The 16,050-nt window shown below is 38.2% G+C and overlaps 1 protein-coding gene across 1 annotated transcript in view; it reads left to right on the forward strand.

The window, feature by feature from the left end:
• The window catches only part of CFH (complement factor H), a 112,380-nt gene that overhangs the window by 42,981 nt on the left and 53,349 nt on the right, over positions 1–16,050 (forward strand). The window lies entirely within an intron of this gene.

Raw genomic sequence — 16,050 nt, forward strand, 5'->3', positions numbered from 1 at the left:
TTTCCATGTGTTTGTTAGCCATATGGATGTCTTCTTTGGAAAAATGTCTTTTCATGTCTTCTGCCCACTTCCTAACTGGATTATTTGGTTTTTGTGCATTAAGTTTGGTAATTTCTTTATCGATTTTTTCCAAAGAAGAGATCCAGATGGCTAACAGACATAGGAAAGGATAGATGTTCAACATTACTGATCATCAGAGAAATACAAGTCAAAACTATGTTAAGGTGTCACCTCTCGCTTGTCAGAATGGCTAAAACTAACAACATGGGAAACAACAGATGTTGGTGAGGCTGTGGAGAAAGGGTAACCCTCTTATGTTGCTGGTGGGAATGCAAACTGGTGCAGCCATTCTGGAAAACAATATAAAAGTTCCTCAAAAAGTTAAAAATAGAGCTACCCCACGGTCTAGCAATTGCACTACTAGGTATTTGCCCAAAGGATAAAAAAAATACTGATTCGAAGGGATACATGCACCCCAATTTTTAGAGCAGCATTATCAACAATTGCCAAAGTATGAAAGGAGCCCAAATGTCCATCAACTGTTGAATGAATAATGAACATGTCATATATATTTACAGTGGAATATTACCCGGCCACCAAAAGGAATGAACTCTTGCCATTTGCAATGACATAGATGGAGCTAGGATGTATTATGTTAAGTGAAATAAGTCAGTCAGAGAAAGACAAATACCATAATTTCACTCATATGTGGAATTTAAGAAATGAAACAGATGAACATGGGAGGGAAATAGAGAAAGGCAAACCAAGAAACAGACTCTTAACTATAGAGAAAAAACTGAGGGTTGCTGAAGGGGAGGTAGGTGGGTGGGGGGTATAGTTAAATAAGTGATGGATATTGAAGACAGCACATGTTGTGATGAGCATTGGGTGTTGTATGTAAGTGAGGAATCACTAAATTCTACTCCTGAAACTAATATTACACTATGTGTGAACAAACTGGAATTTAAATTAAAACTTGAAACAAGTAAACAAATAAGTAAATAAATTAATAAATTTTAGGTTCACAGCCAAATTGACAGGATGGTACAGAAACTTGCTATATACTCACTGCTGCCACACGTGCATCCCTTCCCTATTTATCAACACCCCCCCAAATGGTATGTTTTCACATTGATGAAACTGCATTCAACCATCATAATTACCCAAAGTCAGTAGTATACCTTAGAGTTGACTCCTGATGTACATTCTATAGGTTTAGACAAATGTCCATCTTTATGGTATCATACAGACCTTTTCACTGCCCTAAAAATCCTCTGTGCTCCACCTATTGATTCCTCCCCTTGCTCAGTCTCTGCAAACAGAATGTCATATAGTGGGTCTCATTTCAGATTTTTTTTGTACTGAGAAATACGCATTTATGATTCCTCCAAGTCTTTTCATGATATGAGAGGTCATTTCTTTTGGCTCTAAATGATACTCCATTGCCTGGATATATCACGGTTTCTTCATTAGATTCGTATACTGGTGGACATCTTGGTTGTTTCTACGTTTTACCAATTATGAGTAAAGCTGGCATAATCAAATAAATAATAAATAAATAAAACATTTGGCAAGGCTAGTGTCATTGAACACCTAATATATTAGTTCTTTATTTCTGTGTAACAGATTTCCCCCAAAACATATTGGCTTCAAACAACACACCTTTATCTTCTCAGAGTTTCTATGGGTCAGGAATTTGGGAGTGGCTTAGCTAGCTAGTTCTGAGCCAGGCACTTCTTGTGTTGCAGTCAGGATGTTGACCTAGGCTGCAGTCACCTGATGGCTTGGTGGGGCCGGAGGATCTGCCTCCAAGACGGCTGACTCACAAGGCTTTTGGCAGGAAGCTTCAGTAACTTACCACATGGGAATCTCCATAGGCTTCACGAATGGCAGCTAACTTTCTCCAGAGCTCATGATCTGATAGAGAGAGCGGCAGAAGCTTCCATACCATTTACAAACTAGTCACACACTGTCACTTTAGCCATATCTAAACTTTAGAAGTGGGTCTCTAAGTCCTGCATACTCAAAGGGAGGAGAATTAGGCTCCTCTTTTTGAAGGGAGAAAAAGACACTGTAGAATTTTCCAAAACCATCCATGTAACAAAATTCCATTCAGTTCAACAGAGTACTGTCTTTTTTCCTGGGGAATGTTTCCTCTACTCTTTTCCAGGTATTTTTTTGTCTCTATAATTATATTCCTTTCCTTTACATACCACATTTGGTTGTACAGGTGTACTGCACTTACACTGGATAATATATGAATACATTATGATACAAAAAGTAGGTCAGTGGCCTCCATATTAATTCTAGGGATAACTCCAAAATGAATTTTCAAATCAAAAGACCCTTAAAGAAGACCCTATCATCAACATGAAACAGACCTTAATGTGTAAAACAATTATAATAAAAATACTGAATGATTGATTGAGATATAATCGACATATAACATATTAGTTTCAAATGTGCAACATGATTTGATACTTTTATATATTGTGGAATGACTTCAAACACAATTGTAGTTAAATCTATCACCACATCGTTAACATGTTTTTTCTTGTGGAAGCACCTTTAAGATCTACTCTCTTAGCAACTTTCAAATATACAATGCAGTATTAATAACTGCAGTCACCATGCTGTCTGTACCTTACATCCCCATCATTTTATTATTTTATTACTGGTAGTTTGTACCTTTCGACCTCCCTTGACCCATTTCTCCTGCCCTTCAGGCCCTGCCTCTGGCAACCCCCACTCTGTTCTCTTTATCTAAGAGTTTAGTATTTTTAGATTCCAAATATAGCTCATGTAGTATTTGTCTTTCTCTGTCTGATTTATTTCACTTAGCATGGTGCCCTCCAAGTCCATCCATGTCATCACAAATGGCAACATTTCCTTCTTTTATTGGCTGAATAATAATCCTAGTTTCTTATGCACTCATCCAGTAATGGACACTTAGATTGCTTCCACAGTTTGACTACTGTAATAATGCTGCAGTGAATATGGGGCACATATGTCCTTTTCAGTTAGTGTTTTCCTTTCCTTCAGATAAATACCCAGAAGTGGAATTGTAAGATCATATGGTAGTTCTGTTAATTATTTGAGAAACCTCCATGCCGTTTTCATAGTGGCTGCACCAATCTACATTCCCATTAACAGGGCAGAAATGCTCCCTTTTCTCCATATCCTCACTAACATTTTTTTTTCTTTTTGATGAAGCCATGTAAACAAGTATCAAGTAATATCTTATTGTGGTTTTGATTTTCATTTCTCTGATGATAAGTTAAGTTGAGCATCTTTTCATGTGCCTTTTGGTCATCTGTGTTTCTTCTCTAGAAACAATGTCTGTCCAGATCGTCTACCCATGTGTTATTCAGATTGGGCCTTTAGTTATTGTTGTTACTGAATTATATGAGTTTTTAAAATATATTTTGGATGTTTCCCCTTATCAGATATATGATTTGCAAATATTTCCTCCTACTCATTAGGCTACTCATCAGTTTGTGGATGGTTTCCTTTATTGTGCAGAAGTAGTTGGTTTAATGCAGTCCCACTTGTTTAGTTTTGCCTGGGTTGCCTTTGTTTTTGGTGTGAATTCTAAAAAATAATTGCCAAGATCAATGTCAAGGAACTTATCCCCTATGTTTTCTTCCAGGAGTTTTATGTTTTCAGGGCTTTCGTCCATTTTGTGTTAGTTTTCGTGTATGTTGTAGATAGTGTTCCAGATTCATTCTTTTGTATGTGGCTGTGCAGTTTCCACAACACCACTTACTGAAGAGACTGTCCTCTCCTCACTGCATATTCTTCGCTTCTTTGTCATAAACTATCTGGCCTTAAATGTATGAGTTTATTTCTAGGCTCTCTGTTCTGTTCTGTTGAGCTGTGTGTCATCTTGGATGCTAATACTGTACTGTTTTGATTACTCTAATTCTGTAATATAGTTTGAAACCTCGAAGCATGATGCCTCTAGCTTTGTTCTTCTTTCTCAGGATTCCTTTGACGATTTGGATTCTTTTGTGATTACATATAAATTTTAGGATTGTTTGTTCTATTTCTGTGAAAAATGCCTTCAGAATTTTGATACGAATTGCATTGAATCTCTAGATTACTTTAGGTGGTATGAATATTTTAACAGTAACTCCTCCAATTCATGAACATGGACTATCTTTCATTTATTTGAGTCTTTGATTTATTTCTTCATTTTCTAGTGTTTTCAGGGTACAAACCTTTCACCTTCTTGGATAGATTTATTCCTAGACATTTTATTTGTTTTGATGCTATTGTAAAGGGGATTATTTTCTTAATTTCTTTTTTTATAGTTTATTATTAGTGTATAGAAACACACCAGATTTTTGTGCATTGATTTTGTATCCTGAAACTTTACTGATTTCATTTATTTTTTTTGTTTTTCTTTTTAATATATGAAGTTTATTGTCAAATTGGTTTCCATACAACACCCAGTGCTCATCCCAAAAGGTGCCCTCCTCAATACCCATCATCCACCCTCCCCTCCCTCCCACCCCCCATCAACGCTCAGTTTGTTCTCAGTTTTTAAGAGTCTCTTATGCTTTGGCTCTCTTCCACTTTAACCTCTTTTTTTTTCCTTCCCCTCCCCCATGGGTTTCTGTTAAGTTTCTCAGGATCCACATAAGAGTGAAACCATAAGGTATCTGTCTTTCTCTGTATGACTTATTTCACTTAGCATAACTCTCCAGTTCCATCCACGTTGCTACAAAGGGCCATATTTCATTCTTTCTCATTGCCACGTAGTACTCCATTGTGTATATAAACCACAATTTCTTTATCCATTCATCAGTTGATGGACATTTAGGCTCTTTCCATAATTTGGCTTTGTTGAGAGTGCTGCTATAAACATTGGGATACAAGTGCCCCTATGCATCAGTACTCCTGTATCCCTTGGATAAATTCCTAGCAGTGCTACTGCTGGGTCATAGGGTAGGTCTATTTTTAATTTTTTAAGGAACCTCCACACTGTTTTCCAGAGTGGCTGCACCAATTTGCATTCCCACCAACAGTGCAAGAGGGTTCCCGTTTCTCCACATCCTCTCCAGCATCTATAGTCTCCTGATTTGTTCATTTTGGCCACTCTGACTGGCGTGAGGTGATATCTGAGTGTGGTTTTGATTTGTATTTCCCTGATAAGGAGCGACATTGAGCATCTTTTCATGTGCCTGTTGACCATCCGGATGTCTTCTTTAGAGAAGTGTCTATTCATGTTTTCTGCCCATTTCTTCACTGGGTTATTTGTTTTTCGGGTGTGGAGTTTGGTGAGCTCTTTATAGATTTTGGATACTAGCGCTTTGTCTGATATGTCATTTGCAAATATCTTTTCCCATTCCGTTGGTTGCCCTTTAGTTTTGTTGGTTGTTTCCTTTGCTGTGCAGAAGCTTTTTATCTTCATGAGGTCCCAGTAATTCATTTTTGCTTTTAATTCCCTTGCCTTTGGGGATGTGTCGAGTAAGAGATTGCTACAGCTGAGGTCAGAGAGGTCTTTTCCTGCTTTCTCCTCTAGGGTTTTGATGGTTTCCTGTCTCACATTCAGGTCCTTTATCCATTTTGAGTTTATTTTTGTGAATGGTGTGAGAAAGTGGTCTAGTTTCATCCTTCTGCATGTTGCCGTCCAGTTCTCCCAGCACCATTTGTTAAAGAGACTGTCTTTTTTCCATTGGATATTCTTTCCTGCTTTGTTAAAGATTAGTTGGCCATACGTTCGTGGGTCTAGTTCTGGGGTTTCTATTCTATTCCATTGGTCTATGTGTCTGTTTTTGTGCCAATACCATGCTGTCTTGATGATGACAGCTTTGTAGTAGAGGCTAAAGTCTGGGATTGTGATGCCTCCTGCTTTGGTCTTCTTCTTCAAAATTACTTTGGCTATTCGGGGCCTTTTGTGGTTCCATATGAATTTTAGAATTGCTTGTTCTAGTTTCGAGAAGAATGCTTGTGCAATTTTGATTGGGATTGCATTGAATGTGTAGATAGCTTTGGGTAGTATTGACATTTTGACAATATTTATTCTTCAAATCCATGAGCATGGAATGTTTTTCCAATTCTTTATATCCTCTTCAATATCCTTCATAAGCTTTCTATAGTTTTCAGCATACAGATCTTTTACATCTTTGGTTAGATTTATTCCTAGGTATTTTATGCTTCTTGGTGCAATTGTGAATGGGATCAGTTTCTTTATTTGTCTTTCTGTTGCTTCATTGTTAGTGTATAAGAATGCAACTGATTTCTGTACATTGATTTTGTATCCTGCAACTTTGCTAAATTCATGTATCAGTTCTAGCAGACTTCTGGTGGAGTTTATCGGATTTTCCATGTAATATCATGTCATCTGCAAAAAGTGAAAGCTTAACTTCATCTTTGCCAATTTTGATGCCTTTGATTTCCTTTTGTTGTCTGATTGCTGATGCTAGAACTTCCAACACTATGTTAAACAACAGCGGTGAGAGTGGACATCCCTGTCGTGTTCCTGATCTCAGGGAAAAAGCTGACAGTTTTTCCCCATTGAGGATGATGTTAGCTGTGGGCTTTTCATAAATGGCTTTTATGATCTTTAAGTATGTTCCTTCTATCCCGACTTTCTCGAGGGTTTTTATTAAGAAAGGTTGCTGAATTTTGTCAAAGGCCTTTTCTGTATCGATTGACAGGATCATATGATTCTTTTCTTTTATTAATGTGATGTATCACATTGATTGATTTGCGAATGTTGAACCAGCCCTGCATCCCAGGAATGAATCCCACTTGATCATGGTGAATAATTCTTTTTATATGCCGTTGAATTCGATTTGCTAGTATCTTATTGAGAATTTTTGCATCCATATTCATCAGGGATATTGGCCTGTAGTTCTCTTTTTTTACTGGGTCTCTGTCTGGTTTAGGAATCAAAGTAATACTGGCTTCATAGAATGAGTCTGGAAGTTTTCCTACCCTTTCTATTTCTTGGAATAGCTTGAGAAGGATAGGTATTATCTCTGCTTTAAACGTCTGGTAGAACTCCCCTGGGAAGCCATCTGGTCCTGGACTCTTATTTGTTGGGAGATTTTTGATGACTGATTCAATTTCTTCACTGGTTATGGGTCTGTTCAAGCTTTCTATTTCCTCCTGATTGAGTTTTGGAAGAGTGTGGGTGTTTAGGAATTTTCCATTTCTTCCAGGTTGTCCAATTTGATTGGCATATAATTTTTCATAGTATTCCCTGATAATTGCTTGTATCTCTGAGGGATTGGTTGTAATAATTCCATTTTCATTCATGATTTTATCTATTTGAGTCATCTCCCTTTTCTTTTTGAGAAGCCTGGCTAGCGGTTTGTCAATTTTGTTTATTTTTTCAAAAAACCAACTCTTGGTTTCGTTGATCTGCTCTACAGTTTTTTTAGATTCTGTATTGTTTATTTCTGCTCTGATCTTTATTATTTCTCTTCTTCTGCTGGGTTTAGGCTGCCTTTGCTGTTCTGCTTCTATTTCCTTTAGGTGTGCTGTTAGATTTTGTATTTGGGATTTTTCTTGTTTCTTGAGATAGGCCTGGATTGCAATGTATTTTCCTCTCAGGACTGCCTTCGCTGCATCCCAAAGCGTTTGGATTGTTGTATTTTCATTTTCGTTTGTTTCCATATATTTTTTGATTTCTTCTCTAATTGCCTGGTTGACCCACTCATTCGTTAGTAGGGTGTTCTTTAACCTCCATGCTTTTGGAGGTTTTCCAGACTTTTTCCTGTGGTTGATTTCAAGCTTCATAGCATTGTGGTCTGAAAGTATGCATGGTATGATCTCAATTCTTGTAAACTTATGAAGGGCTGTTTTGTGACCCAGTATATGATCTATCTTGGAGAATGTTCCATGTGCACTCGAGAAGAAAGTATATTCTGTTGCTTTGGGATGCAGAGTTCTAAATATATCTGTCAAGTCCATCTGATCCAATGTATCATTCAGGGCCTTGTTTCTTTATTGACCATGTGTCTAGATGATCTATCCATTTCTGTAAGTGGAGTGTTAAAGTCCCCTGCAACTACCACATTCTTATCAATAAGGTTGCTTATGTTTGTGAGTAATTGTTTTATATATTTGGGGGCTCCGGTATTCGGCGCATAGACATTTATAATTGTTAGCTCTTCCTGATGGATAGACCCTGTGATTATTATGTAATGCCCTTCTTCATTTCTTGTTACAGCCTTTAATTTAAAGTCTAGTTTGTCTGATATAAGTATGGCTACTCCAGCTTTCTTTTGACTTCCAGTAGCATGATAAATAGTTCTCCATCCCCTCACTCTCAATCTGAAGGGGTCCTGAGGTCTAAAATGAGTCTCTTGTAGACAGAATTTTATCAAATGCTTTCTGTGCATTATAGAGATGATCATATAATTTTTATCCTTCATTTTATTAATGTGTTGTATCATAATGATTTGTGGATGTTGCAGTATCCTTGTATCCCTGGGATGAGTCCTACTCTCTTTTTTCTTGGTGAATCTAAACATTTGTCAATTTTGTTTATCTTTTCAAAATTATGCTTTTAGATTTATTTATCTTTCTTATTGATATTTCTATTAATATTTTCTATTTTAAGCCTTTATTTCAGTTATTTCCATTCAATCTTTGTCATTTACTACCTTCTATTAACTTTAGGCTTTGTTCTTCATTTTCTAGCTAGTCTAACATGTCACAATGTTATTGAATACATTTACGTTTAAAGTAATTATTGCTAGGAGTGTACTTATTGCCATTTTGTTGGTTGTTTTCCCAGTGGTTTGTAATTCCTTTTCTATTTTAAGCCTTTATTTCAGTTATTTCCATTCAATCTTTGTCGTTTACTACCTTCTATTAATTTTAGGCTTTGTTCTTCATTTTCTAGCTAGTCTAACATGTCACAATGTATTGAGTACATTTACATTTAAAGTAATTATTGCTAGGAGTGTACTTATTGCCGTTTTGTTGGTTGTTTTCCCAGTGTTTTGTAATTCCTTTTGTCCTTTCTTCTTTCACTCTATTCCTTCATGATTTGATTATTTTCTGCAGAGTATGCCTAGATTCCTTTCTCTTTAATTTTTGTGCATTTCCAAAAGTTTTTCCTTTGTGGTTACCACAAGGATTCCATAAAACAACTTATAACAGTCTACTTTAACCTGAAAAGAACTTAACTTTGATTGTATTCTAAATACAATCTTTTCACTCCCCCCATGTTTATATTTTTGATGTCACAATTTCCATGTTTTGTGGATTCTTTCTTTCTTTCTTTTTTAAAATTTGTTTATGTCTATTTATTTATTTTGAGAGAGAGAGAGAGACAGAACATGAGTGGGTTAGGGGCAGAGAGAGAGGGAGACACAGAATCTGAAGCAGGCTCCAGGCTCCGAGCTGTCAGCACAGAGCCCAATGTGGGACTCAAACCCACAAACCGTGAGATTGTGACCCAAGCTGAAGTTGGATGCTTATCCAACTGAGCCACCCAGGTGCCCCGTGGATTCTTTAATAAATTATTGTAGTCATACTTATTTTTACTTCTGTTGCCTCTTTAACCTTGTTACTAACTTTATAATTGACTTTACAACATTAGATTATTTTGAATTTTACTATATATTTACCTTTATCAATGATATTTATACTCTATATGTTTGCCTGTTACTAATTAGCACCCTTTACCTCAACTTAAAGAGTTCCCATTAACAGTTCTTGTAATGCTGGTCTAGTGGTGATTAACTTCTTTGGCTTTTGCTTGTCTGGAAAAGTTTGTATCTCTCTATGCACCAAGTTGTTTTTCTCTTGCTGCTTTTTAGATTCTCTCCCTGTCTTTTAACTTTTGACATTTTAACTATAATGTGCATTGGTGTGGGTTTCTTTGCGTTCATCTTATTTGCAACCTGTAGACTTCCTGAATCTGTATGTCTAGTTCTTCCCCCAGGATAGGGAAATATTCAGTCATTATTTCTTCAGAGAAGATTTCTGCTCCTTTTTCTCTTCTTCTGGACATCCTATAGGGTACATGTTTGTCTGCTGAGGGTGTCCCGTCAGGCGCCATAATACTCTTTTTAATTCTTCTTTCTTTGTGCTGCTTTGATTGGGTGAATTCCCCCAGCCTGTCTTTAAGTTTACTGATCCTTTCTTCTACCTCCTCTAGTCTGCTGTTGAAACTCTTTATTGTATTTTTCAGTACAATTATTGTATTCCTCAGCTCTAAGACTTCTACTTGGTACTTTCTTATATTATCTATCTCCATTGAAATTCTCCCTGTGCTTATTTGTTCTTCTCCCAAGCTTAGTGAGCACATTTACAACCATTATTTTGAACTCTTTATCAGGTAAAGAATTTATTTTCAAGTCATTAAAATCTTTTTCTGAGGTTTTATCTTGTTCTTTCATTTTTAATATATTCCTAAGTTACTTAATTTTCCTTGCCCCTCTGTGTTGGTTTCTGTACATTAGAAAAAGCAATCACCTCTGTTAGTCTTGAAGGAATGGGCTTACTTAGGAGATAATCATTACTGTTCAACCCTAGCCTGGTTCGTGTCTTGTGCTTGTCTAATCAGTCAGCTTTATTTTTATTAATTCCCAGTAGTTGAGTGTGTCAAGACCTGTCCATGTCCCAAAGGGGAGGATCTCAGTCAGCACCTAGATTCAGGCTGATTGGAAGACTGGCCCACAAGCAGCAATGTTTAAAGTATGCAAATATACCTCTTTCAAGAGAAGACTGGGTTGTGTCTGTTCCTTCTATACTGACCAATGGAGTGTTAGCCAGTTAAGAACTGTTTTTTGGGGCACCTGGCTGGCTCAGTTGGTTGAACATCTGACTTCAGCTCAGGTCATCGCATCAAAGCTTCATGTCGAGCTCTGTGCTGACAGTGCAGAGCCTGCTTGGGATTCTCTCTCTTTCACTTTCTCTGTGCCCCTCCTCCACTCATGCTTTCTCTCTCTCTCAAAAATAAATAAATAAACTTAAAAAAAAAAGAAACATTTCTTTATCTGTCATCATCTCTTTGAACTCACGAATACAAGCTCTGCTGGCCATAAGAGGCAGGAAATCAAGGGGAGATACCTGGGCATCAAACACAAATACCAGGGCATCAGATGCAAAAACTGGGCAAGAGATGTGTGTATAAGCTCTCTTCTAGCAGATACCAGCACTCTAGAGTGCAGCAAAGACATAGTTGTAGTCTCTGGAGGTCTCTAACAAGGATTAGAGTTGGGCCTTACTTGTCTGTTTAATGAGAAGCCTGCCTCTCAGTCCTCAGGTATGAAGACAGGCTGCTAGGGCTTTCACAGAAAAAGTATATTCTTTATTCTCCTGCCTCTCTGCAGCGCCCTGGGGTGGTAGTCGGTTCAGAACACTTTCTCCATCTGTTACAGTCCTGGGGGACCCACAGTCATAAGCCGAGCGCACCACCAGAGCCAGGCAATCTAGAGGTAAGTCCTGCCTGACAAACACAGAAGCCAGGGCACCAAAAAAAAAGCATAAGCTCCTTTCCTAGAGATACCTTTCACCTAGAGCGAAGCCAAGGAAGATCACAAGGATGGCCTCCAGTGGCCTCTATCCCCAGAGAACACCTAAGTAGGCCCCTAGATGTGTGCCAAGCCACAAGTCTGCTCCTCAAGCCAAAATTCCGGGAAAGGCTGTCAGGCCTCTTTTGTAGAAAAAACTGACATTATAGTTCAGTCTGTATATACAGTGTGCCCTTGCGGTGGTGGCCAGGGCTGAACTTTTTACAGTCCCATGGGAACCATGAATACAAACCCCACGGACCATTAGATCAAAGAATGTCCCCTGGATGGCGGCCACGAAATCCAGTGCACCAGAAATAGAAACTGGGGCACCAGATCTTTGTCCAGATTTCCCTCCAGGAGTTACCAGTGCCCTGCAGTGCAGCAGAAGGAGGACCTGAAGATAGTGCCTATTCTCAAAGTTCCCTGTAGAGGATTATGGTTGGCCCTCAGTTGTCTTTTTAATTAGAAGTCTGCCCTCAGGCCACAGCAACAAAGATTAATCAGATTGGCCTTTTCCAGAGAAAGGCGGGTGCTTCAGTCTGTGCACTCTCCTGTGCCTTGGGGGTGGTGGCCTGTTAATAAGTCTTTCTTTATTTGTTACATTCCTGTAGGACCCACTAGCCACTACAGCCATGTGATCTAGGGGTATCTCCTTGGTGGTGGCTGCAAAATTCAGAGAGTGTCTGAGGAGGGTCTAAGCTCCTTTCCTGGAGATACCAGGGAGCAATTAGCAAATTCTGCCAATGAGGCAAAAGGAGAGCATAAAGATGGTGCCTGCTGGTCTCTGTCTTTGAGGAGAGTTTTACTAAGCCCCTAGATGTGTTTTACATTAAATGCTTTCCCCTCAGAGCGGAGCCTTAAGGTAGGCAAATAAGTCTCTTTCACAGAAAGTCTGGGCACTTTTCAGGTGGCTTCCTCTATGCTGGACCCTGGGATGAGTGAGTGCCTGTGGACCCTTTAAGAGCTGTTTCTCACTTAGCTGTAGCTTGTGGGTCTTGTGGACACAAGCCCTGTTGGCTTTCAAAGCTAGATGCTTTGGGGGCTTGTCTGTCAGGTGTAGATATTAAAATTGGGGTGCCAGATGTAAGGCTCAGACACTTCACTCCTCAGGGAGAAGCTTGGGGTTTTGAATTCCCTCCCAATTGTGGCTCATCATGCTGGGGATGAGGTTTAGGGTCAGATCATATCTCAGTTTCTTCCATCTACTTTGATGTGAGCTTTTTCTCATTTGCCCAGTGTGTAGGAATCACTCAGTTATTTTTTGGAGAGGTTTTTTTTTTTCCTCCACACAAAATTACTCTGTATGTAACTGTAGATTCAGTGTGTCCAAGGGAAGAGGTGTGTTCAGGATCTCCTACATCTCCATCTTGAACCACTTCCATAAAGGAAATATTTAATCGTGTTTCTGGTTGGCTTATGGAAATGGTAGATCAGCTCAACTGGATCTGGATCTCACCAAGTTTATTCCAGAAGGGGCCTTATGAAGTTCTTGTGGACAAGATGGGGAAATTGACCAGTTAGATGGTTTATGAGATAGTTTGAAATTTCATTAAGTAAACTTACCCGAGTATCAGTTCAGGACTTTGTTCTCAAGCCTATTTCATTACTCCTTTGTGTTATCAGATAGTTCAGTGATTTAGGGGAAACACAGTACAAATTCACAAGTGGAATTATTCAGGGGGTCATGATAGTGAATCTGCATTAGCACAGATTCATCATTCAAAAAGGATCCTCTGTTAAATCTAATAATGTGACATTTAGTAGTGATAACTATAAGATCCTGGGTATAACTCAAAGGAATCAGATGTACAAGTATAGACAGATTAGAAAGAATTTTAAAAGTTGGTGAATATTTTAATCAATTTTGAGGTCATTTTGAGTCAAAACTATGACAGAACCACCACTACTGTTAATGAGACCACGCCCTGCATCGATAGAAATCTAAGGTAGAATGAGGCTGTTCTAAATTTTGCCCATCCCAGTGCTGATCAGACCATGTATGAAATATTATATTTACTTCAGAGATGATATTCTAAAAGCATAAAACATATTTAAGTATGCCGAGATGAGAGAAGAATATGGCAAAGGGATTCAAGCCTGTCATAATAATAATACCTACTTTAATTTTACCCCCTTTGTATACCTCTTGAAAAGAAATCTCAGTGGACTGTTTTATTTAATTAATATCATTTTTTAAAATTATTATTAACAAGTCAGCTAACATACAGAGAAGTCTTGGCTTCAGGAGTAGATTCCCTTGATACATCACTCACATACAACACCCAATACTCCTCACTTGACAAGTGCCCTCCTCAATGCCCACCACCTATTTTTCCCATCCTCCCAACCCCCCACTTCCATCAACCCTCAGGTTGTTCTATTTAAGGGCCTCGTATGATTTGCCTTCCTCTCTGTTTGTATCTTCTTTTTTTCTTCCCTTCCCCGATGGTCCCCTTTAAAGTTTCTCAAATTCCACATATGAGTGAAATAATATATCTGTCTTTCTCTGACTGACTTATTTCACTTACCTTCTGATTCCATCCACATTGTTGCAAATGGCAGGATTTCATTCTTTTTCGTCGCCGAGTAGTATTCCATTGTGTAAATATACCATGTCTTCATTATCCATTCATCAGTGATGGAAATTTGGGCTCTTTCCATAATTTGACTATTGTTGATAGTGCTACTATCATGTGGCCCTATGAATCAACCCTCCTGTGTCCTTTGAATAAATTCCTAGTAGTACAAGCACTGGATCATAGGGTAATTCAATTTTTAATTTTTTGAGGAACCTGCACACTGTTTTCCAGGGTGGCGCACCAATTTGCACCCCCACCAACTGTGCAGGAGGGTTCCCCTTTCTCCATATCCTCGCCAACATCTGTTGTTTCCTGAGTTGTGAATTTTAGCCACTCTGGTATGAGGTGGTATCTCAGTGTGGTTTTGATCCGTATTTCCCTGATGATGAGCAATGTTGAGCATCTTTTCATGTGTCTGTTTGCCATCTGGATGTCTTCTTTGGAAAAGTGTCTATTTGTATCTCCTGCCCGTTTCTTCACTGGATTATTTGTTTTTCAGGTGTTGAGTTTGGTAGGTTCTTTATAGATTTTGGATACTAGCCCTTTATCCAATATGTCATTTGCAAACATCTTCTCCCATTCTGTCGGCTGCCTTTTAGTTTTGTTGATTGTTTCCTTTGCTGTGTAGAAGCTTTTTATCTCGATGAGGTCGCAATAGTTCCGTTTTGCTTTTATTTCTCTTGCCTTTGGAAACATGTCAAGTAAGAAGTTTCTATGGCCAAAGTCAAAGAGGTTGCTGCCTTGTTTTCTCCTGTAGGATTTTGATGGATTCCTGTTTAACACTGACCTAACATTAGCATTTAGGTCCTTCATCCATTTTGATCTTATTTTTGTGTATGTTGTAAGAAGGTGGTCCAGTTTCTTTCTTCTGCATGTTGCTGTCCAGTTCTCCCAAGCACCGTTGGCTAAAGAAGCTATCTCTTTTCCATTGGATACCCTTTCCTGCTTTGTCAAAGATTAGTTGGCCATAAATTTGTATGTCCATTTCTGGGTTCGCTTTTCTATTTCACTGGTCTGTGCGTCTGTTTTTGTGCCAATACCATACTGTCTTTATGATTACAGCTATGTAATACAGGCTAAAGTCTGGGATTGTGATGCCTCCAGCTTTGGTTTTCTTTTTCCACATTACTTCAGCTATTCAGGATCTTTTGTGGTTCCATACAAATTTTAGGATTATTTCTTCTAGCTCTGTGAAGAATGCTGATGCCATTTAGATTGAGATTGCTAGAATGTGTAGATTATCTTGGGTAATATCAACATTTTAACAGATTTGTTCTTCTAATCCATGAGCATGGAATGTTTTCCATTTCTTTGTGTCTTCTTCAATGTCATTCATCAATTTTCTATAGTTTTCAGCAAACAGATCTTTTACCTCTTTGGTTAACTTTATTCCTAAGTAATTTATGGTCCTTGGTGCAATTGAGAATGGGATCAATTCCTTTCTGTTGCTTCATTATTGGTGTATAGAAATGCAACAGATTTGTGTACATTGATTTTATATGCTGAAACTTTGTTGAATTCATGTATCAGCTCTTACCTGGTTTTCGGTGTAGTGTCTCGGATTTTCCATGCAGAGTGTCATGTCATCTGCAAAGAGTGAAAATTTGACTTCTTGTCTGCCAATTTCGATACATTTTATTTTGCATTGTTGTCTGAATGTTGAGCCTAGGAGTTCTAATACCATGTTAACAACAGGGGTGACAGTGGATATCCCTGTCATGTTCCTGATCTCAGGGGCAAAGCTCTCAGTTTTTACCCATTGTGGATTGTATTAGCTGTGGGCCTTTCATATATGGCTTTTATGATGTTAAGGTATGTTCCTTCTATCCTTACTTTCTTGAATGTTTTTATTATGAAAGGATGCTGTATTTTGTCCAATGCTTTTTCTGCTTCTCTTCACAGGAGCATATGGTTCTTATCTTTTCCTCTGTTAATGTGATGTATGATGTTGATTGATTTGTGAATATTGAACCAGACCTACAGCC

Source organism: Lynx rufus, unplaced genomic scaffold, assembly GCF_022079265.1.
Source record: "Lynx rufus isolate CCGP_SWC_20201006 ecotype Redwood Valley unplaced genomic scaffold, mLynRuf1.p SCAF_15, whole genome shotgun sequence".
In the NCBI taxonomy this organism is placed as follows: domain Eukaryota; kingdom Metazoa; phylum Chordata; class Mammalia; order Carnivora; family Felidae; genus Lynx; species Lynx rufus.